This window comes from Gallinula chloropus (genome assembly GCF_964237585.1).
Source record: "Gallinula chloropus genome assembly, chromosome: 5".
NCBI lineage: Eukaryota > Metazoa > Chordata > Aves > Gruiformes > Rallidae > Gallinula > Gallinula chloropus.
Window position 1 is genome coordinate 27658309 of NC_140090.1, and position 7904 is coordinate 27666212.

At 56.6% G+C, this 7904-nt stretch overlaps 1 protein-coding gene across 1 annotated transcript in view; it reads right to left on the minus strand.

The window, feature by feature from the left end:
- Positions 1-2569, minus strand: part of PCBP3 (poly(rC) binding protein 3) — a 44401-nt gene extending 41832 nt beyond the window's left edge. Inside the window, exon 1 of the mRNA XM_084264766.1 lies at positions 2529-2569. The gene's annotated coding sequence lies outside the window, so the exon portion shown is untranslated. The remainder of the gene's footprint in view (positions 1-2528) is intronic.
- Positions 2570-7904: the final 5335 nt, after the last annotated feature.

The window sequence follows — 7904 nt, forward strand, 5'->3', positions numbered from 1 at the left end:
CTGTTATCTACCAGGAACCTATGAGGTCTGTCATCTACCAAGATTACCTACGAGGAATGTGTCCCCTGGCACACAGCATGGGGTTTTATCAGTACCACACCTTTGCCTTCAGCACGTGTCTCTCCACACCCCCAAGCCGACAGCAAGCAGATGCCAGGCTTACCAGTGGCAGAGAGGCAGCTGTGGCTCATCAGGCAGCGGGGCAGCTCTCTGCGGGTGCCTACATAGCGTACTCCTCGCCCCCAGCACGGTTGGCCATGTGGGGTGCCATGCTGGACCCCTCTCTGACTGATGGCTTTAGAAAGGCGTGAAGAGGAGGCAGGAAAAAAATGGTGAGGAGGGACCTGAGACCGGGGGCTGAGGTCTCCGCAGGGCATGGCGCTCATCAGCTGCAGCCCGGATCGATGCCGCTGGTTTTGCTCGTTCACCTTCAAGTTCAGATTAAGCAGAAGGGTCAAACCAGGAAATCATTTGCTGCCCGTGGGCACGTCCCTCTCACTGCCCCACAGCCTCACGTCACACCGTGGCACAGACACTTCCCACCCAAGCACCTTGCTTTTGCCCCGCAGCATCTCCAGCATCAGCAGTGCCCACTCGCCTGGCTGCTAGATGGAGCAGCAGCGGCTTCCCAGCACCGAGTGGTCTCCAAAACCCAAGTCCTCTTCCAGGGATCACTGGCACCTGTAGGTTCTTCATAAAATGGTTGTGGTTCCACATGCACAGGGTCAGCTCTGAGTTTAGATGAAAAAATCCCATGGGACAAGAGGTCCATGCCACAGCCTCAGAGGGTGTTAGCGTTTCAAAGGACAACAACGCCTTGCTTGAAGCTGTTGGCTGGCACAGAGCTGGGCACCAGGCTCCTCTCCCACCTGTGGATGTGAGAGAGGGGCCATGGCACAGGCCTGGGATAAGGGATGGGACGTTGCACAGGGAGCACGGGAAGGCAGAATAATGAGGTCGGAGAGTTTCCTGGAGAGAGGTGGGAGCTGAGGGATGTTGTGATGTTCATCCAAATGATGCTTTAATAACCACTTAGTTCAGAAAAGCGTCTTCATAGAATCACAGACTGGTCCGGGTTGGAAGGGACCCCAAGGATCACAGAGCTCCAACGCCCTGCCACAGACAAGGCCACCAACCTCCAGGCCTGGAGCTACACAAGGTTGCCCAGGGCCCCATCCAACCTGGCCTTGAACACCCCCAGGGACGGGGTATCCACCCCTCTCTGGGCAGTATGTTCCAGCCCCTCACCACTCTCTGTAAAGAACTTCCCCCTAATATACAATCTAATCCTTCCCTCCTTCAGCTTCATTCCATTCTCCTTGTCCTGCCAGTCTCTACCCTTTGACAAGCCGATTCCCCTCCTGTTTTTCTGCTCCCTTCAGGAAGGCCGCAGCCTTCTCTCCTCCAGCTCAGCTCCCTCAGCCACTCCCCCAGCTCTTTCAGTCTTTACTGAAGCCAGAGAATAAAACACACTTTCTGGGCAGATTGGGGTTAAGAACACTTGTGTGAGACAGTCTGGGGACTTGGTCTCTGGCTGGACACCCAGTATCCCCAGCAAGGTCATTCCCCACTGTTCCTGGAGCTGGCTATGGGGAGCCCTTCGCCAAGCCACACAGGAGCTGCAGGTGGTTGACAGCAGAGACCTTCAGCTGACATGCACTCAAGACCAGGCACAACCCACCACCTCACCGGTGACCTTGCACAAGCCTCCTCGCAGATTTCTGGGCAAGTTCTACCCCTGCTGCCCCATTACTGAGTCACCTGCAGCTCCCCTGAGAAACCCTCCATCCCCTTCCGAAGCGCAGCCTCTTGTTACAGGCACCAAGTGCTGCCCTGGCCAGGCTCTCCCAGGGGTTTTAGGTGCAGAAAACAGGAACACACAACGCTTTTAAAGGGAAAGGGAGAGAGAAGAGGGGGGGGTTGTCTGTTGCTACAACATTTCTGCTTTATGGACCTGTCTTCTCACCCGGAGACGTGTGTCCTCCTCTTCGCTAATGGAAAATGTTGCCCCGCCGCCCATTTGCGACAGTCGATGCCTGGGACAAGGCAATGGCCCCAGGCCAAAGCAGATCTATTTTGGTCACAAAAGCAGAGCGGCTGATGAAAACGACCCGGTCTCTGCACTTCCCAGCTCAGCTCTTCAGCTGGGTTTTAATGGACCCCTGTGACCAACGTGGCGGAAAGCGGGGGGATGCTGCGTGCGGCAAGGGCAGAGGCGGCAGGGCAGGAGACCTGCACGGATGCAGGACAGCGCCAGCCCCTTCACAGAGAGAAGCCCCAGCAGCAAAACCTGCCTCTCAGAAGTCCCATCAGCAGGATCACACCGTGCAAGGAGTGAAACTCCCTCCTCTTTTTAGCTCACACTGCAGCACTGCCCCTCCCAAGCAGCCAGGTCCCTACATGGCCCAAGTACCTCTCTCCACAAAGCCTGGTTTTATGCCCTAAGGGAGACCACAGGGCAGCTAAAAAAAGACCCCCACGCCCCCCCACCCCACCCATGATTTGGAAAAGGCCTGAGCTTGCCTTACCTTACCCTGCAGGCTGGCCTTGAGCTCCAGAGCGATTCCTCGGAGGGTCTGGTGGTGCTGCAGAAGGGCATGCTGAGCCTGGGGTGGAAACAGGGGGTCTGTGGAGTGAGCCTGGGGAGCAGGACACGGCAGAGGTTCGGAGCAGCTGAGCCTGGGGTGGAAACAGGGGATCTGTGGTGTGAGCCTGGGGAGCAGGACACAGCAGAGGTTCAGAGCAGCACAGAGGAAGGATGCCCAATGGCTGCTTACCCACCAGGAAAAGCAAATTTCAGAGAGAAATGAAACATGGTTTGGGGTGGGGAGGGACACAAAGCAATCAGGAACATCAGCTCCGGGGTGTTTATGGGGCAGGCAGTAAAGCCCTGTCTATACTTTCCGCTACATTCACAGAACCCCAGGCTGGTTTGGGTGGGAAGAGACCTCAGAGCTGCCCCAGTGCCCCCCCTGCCATGGGCAGGGACACCCCCACCAGCCCAGGGTGTCCCAAGCCCCATCCAACCCAGCCTTGAACCCTGTCAGGGATCCAGGGGCAGCCCCAGCTTCCAGGCACCCTGTGCCCGGGCCTCCCCCCTCCCCGGGAAGGATTTCTGCCTCCCAGCCCCTCTCTAGCTGCCCTCCTGCAGCTGAAGGCCATTCCCCTGGGCCTGGCCCTCCCTGCCCTGGGCACCAGCCCCTCTCCAGCTCTCCTGGAGCCCCTTGAGGTACTGGATGACATGAGTTGCCCTTCCCTTACCCACCAATGGTGTAACTCTGCTGTAGAAGGCCACCAGATTTGTCAAGCACGACTTCCCTGTAGTGGAGCCGTGGTGGCTGTCACCAATCACCTCCTTACTTTTCACATCCCTGAGCATAGTTTCCAGGAGGAACTGCTCCAAGATCTTATGGGGCACAGAGGTGAGACCGACCGGTCTGTAGTTCCCTGGCTCTTCCTTGTTTCCCTATTTAAAAAGGGGGGGTCATGTTTCCCCTTTTTCAGCCGGTGGGAACTTCACCCCACTGCCACGGCTTCCCAAATATCATGGAGAGTGGCTGAGCCACTTCATCCACCAGTTGCCTCAGGACTGGTGTCAGGTCTTGTGTACCTTCAGGTTCCTCAGATGGTTTCAAACCTGATCTTCTCTTCTAATGGACAGTTCTTTGTTCCCCTGCCTCTGTTCTGCAGTCCCTGCCTATAGCAGCTTTTCCTGTAGCCCTTGACATCCCTGGCCAGATTTAATTCTGTGAGGGCTTCAGCTTTCCATACCTGATCCCCGGCTGCTTGGACAATTTCTCTGCATCCCTCCCAGGCTCCTGCCCTTCTGTCCACCCACTTTTTCACAGCAAGTTTGAGCAGACCCTTCCCCAGCATCTTAGCAACCAAGGGAAGCCATCCAGAGAGCTGGGCTGTGGACCAGGGGGATCCCCAGGACACAACCCCAACAACACTCCTCAAGTGACCACAACCCAGAGGTCCAGCTGTGGGAACAGCCCCAACGAGGGGGACCAGGAGCCAGGGGTGGTCTTCATCCCCCCACCACAGCAGTGGCAATAATCCATCACGTGTCCGTGCCATGGGTGGGGGGTTATTTTTGTTGCTTGATTTTCGCTGCTGCTCCCAGTAAGTTAACTGGGGCATGCACAGCCCATCAATAACATCAATCGAGCAGCCAGAGCCGTTAATAAGCTGAGTGCCGGGGGGCAGGAAAAACTCCCCATCACCCAAAACACTCCTCAGGCAGTGGGATGGCTGCGCTCGGACTCGGAGCTGCTCTTGACGTGCCGGGGCGGCTTGTGTGTTAGGAGGAACCTTCCTCTTCCTGGTGACTTGGCAGCCACCGTGCTCATCCCCAAAGACCTGGGCATGAGGAGCAGATGCTGCTACTGTGGGAAGGAGCCTGCTGGCGGGAGGGGAGCTCATGGGACACCCCCCCCCCCCCCCCCCCCCAGAAGTGTCAGCACAAAGATCAGACCAAGCTACCCAGGGCTTTACGCCTTTGGGGCTTGAGAACCTCTCAGGATGGAGACTGCACACCCTTCCCTAGTGACCAACTATCCTTGGGATGAATGTTTCTTTCCCCCCCCCCATCACCTCCCAAATCTCTCTGAACAACAGCCTTGCCCTCTGAGGTAGCAACTGCATCCCCAACCAGTGGCACCAGCAAGCAGGACAGGTCCCAGAGAAACTGCCAAAAGACAGACTGGAACGGATGGAAAACTCAAACTGGGACTCACCGTCGGAGGAGCACCGGGGGCAGGCTGGAGAAGCTGAGGGGCAGAGGGCTGGGGGTCAGCAGTGGAGGCAACAGGGGAGCACCTGGAAGGCAACAGAACATCTTAGCACCCTGGGGTGCCCAGCCAAGCCCCTCACTTGTTCCAAGAGCCCACAAGAGCATCCTCCCAACTCTGCTGCTACGGCTGTGGGGCCACCCAAGGAACAGGGAAGCACACGGGTAACACAGCCCCACACAGAGGGACCCTTGGTGATTTAGGCACAAACTTCTGGTCACTGACTGCAGTAATGAGCAAAAGAAGGTAAACTTCCAAACACAGCACCAGTAAAAAACCCCAAGGGGGCTCAGATAAGGATTCAGCATGCTGGAAAGCCAAGGGGATGCAAGGAAATTCCCCCTCCTGCTCCCCAGGTGTACAGGCACAAGCCTCTCCATTGCAGCCCTGTGGGTGCATCCTGCCTCCTTGCTGCCCAAGAGGGTGCAGTGTGGTGACCCACAGCAACATGGCCTGCGAATTCCCCAAGGAATGAACCTTCTATGTGCCTTGCAGGCCATAAGTTTCAGCTTATCCCAAGCTCAGCCTTCAGGAAATGCATCATTAAAGAATCTCAGCAGCTTTCTTAATCAAGTATTGGTCCACCTCTCAGCAGCTCTGCTTCTTGTGACGCTACAACCCTTCTGCCCTTAGCTTGAACACAGTGCCCAATCACAATGCCGCCGCCTCACGCCACGCGCTCAACCAGGCGCAGAGAGCCCTGCTCCCAGCCCAGCCCTCTGGTGCAGGACTGGAACCCAGCCTCAGAAATGGCTATTTCTGTGCCTTGCAGCCCCCTGAGGTGCACAGGACTGAGACAGTCAAACCACATGCTCCTCTAGCCACTCAACTTGTGTTTTCTGCAGTTAAGGTGTAGGTCACCTCCAGGTATGGGCAAGCAACTTTCTGGTCAGCCAGCAGATGACCATCCTTGCCATCATATCCCAAATCCGCCTTCCAGCACAGCTAAAGCCCCTGCACGTTGTCTCTGCTCTGGCACTACAAGCAGAGGACTCATGTCTTATTTTTTCCTGGTTGTTTCTCCCTGGTGAAATAAACACTGGGGCAGTGAGGAAGACACCAGCAAGGTGATGATGCCAAAAACTTTCTCTCTCTTGAGCCATGGGAGTGAGACATGCTTGCACGAGCATGTGCTCCATCCTTGCGTGGCTCCATCCCTGCATAGCTCCATCTCCTGCACAGCTCCATCCCCTGCATGGATGGATGTGTGGTTCCAGCCCTGCACAGCTCCATCCCTGCACAGCTCCATCCCCTGCATGGATGGATGTGTGGCTCCATCCCCTGCACAGCTCCATCCCTGCACAGCTCCATCCCCTGCATGGATGGATGTGTGGCTCCATCCCCTGTACAGCTCCATCCCCTTCACCACCAGGTCTCCCACTGGCTCTCCTGGACTAGGTCCTATTAGCTAACATGGTCAGTGATGTTCACGAAGGGCCACCCAGGACACTGAAGGAGTAATTTTATGAAGAGCAGGGTGGCAGAGATGTCCAAATCCCAGCAAACTCACACCACTGCTCCCAGACAAAACTACCTGAGGATGCAATGAGTTCCAACCCACTGATGCAGCCAGTCCCCCCAGAAAGACATCCTTTGTAGACTCCAATATTTCAAGATCGTCCTATCCCCTACAACATACCACCCCCCAACAACCCAAACCCCAAAAGTCTGCTGCAAAACTGCAGCAGCCCCTCCTGCAAACTCAGCCAGCCAAGCTGGACCTCAGCTGCCCCTCACCCACAAGGACTCAGCTGGTCATGCCCAGGGGGCATCTCCCCTGGCTCTGTATCTGGGACCATGGGGCGTCTGCGTGGGGTCCCAGGTCTGCAGAGAGCATGCAGAGCTTGCAGATGTCCCCTTGTTTTGCTGCATCTCACCCTCTCCCCAGGGAAAATTCAAGTTCTTTGGGAAAACACGCTATGCAGCTGGTAAGGGATGCACTGGGGGGGGGATGGGGATGTTCTCCCACTGTATCACCAAATCCCGGAGCTATAGTACACCTTTATAGTTGGAAACCTCAGTAAGACGGGCCCACCTGCATTCCCCCAAGCCCCCCAAGTTGGAGGGGACCCCGATCCCATCCAGGTGGGGTGGTGCAGCAGCCCCTGTGCTTCTGGGATCCACTTTGTCGTGCTGCACAGGGTTCTCAGTGCGCGGGGGGGGGGAGAGAACGATCCTCCCCTGACCTGTGTTCCCATCATCCAACTTACTGGGTGTTTTACGCAGGCAGAGGCAATGATTTTAATGTCCCAGTGAACAAGCTGTCTGGACGCATCAGCATCAAAGGGCAGGCTTCAGAGATGGCTTCTCCTCCCAGGCACTATCTGGGCAAGGAAAACTGACTCCAGCTCTGTGCACACACACACACACACACACACACACACACACACGCCTGCCACACGTGTGCCACCGGTCCCCATTATTTTCCAGCCTTTCTTTATAAAGCAGCCTTCAAAACCCAACTCCTTGAGAGGGGGAGGTGGCGAGGGCAAGGTTTGGGTGGGGGGGTAGGTGAGCCACTGCTGCTGCTGCCAGGAAGCCACAGCCTCTGGGCAGGCAGAGCGGGCAGCCCTGCGGGTAAGAAGCCGGTGTGACATGATGGGACCTGAGCGCTCCGAAGCCATCAAGAGTCTGAGCAGAGATGAGCTGAGAAAAGCCATGAGCAGAGCTGACATCTGCCCCCTGGGCGGGTACCTAATGAGCAGAGACATTGTCCATTTGGGGAGACGAGGTAAAGTTAAAAGATTTCCGAGCTGACACCTGGCAGCTCCATCGGTACTCCTGGCGAAACAGCGAGGGAAAGAGGACAGAGACGGGGGCTGAAACTGGTTCCCCCCACCCTCTCCAGGCTCTGCAGTGGTGGGTGAGAGGGATGGGGACGGCGATGGCATCTTGGCATCTCAGGTCTGCTGCTTCCCTCTGTGGTTTTCTGCCATGTTAGAAGAGAAACTGGTGTTTTCTGAGAGCTGCCCCACCGGGAGCATCCCTGAGGTGTGGGGTAGGGGGGTCTGGCAGGGTCCCACAAGACCCCATCCCTGCCAAAAAGGCAGGGGCATGGGAAGAGCACATTCCTGGGTCCTACAGCACACCGGACTCAGCTAAGATAGGCAA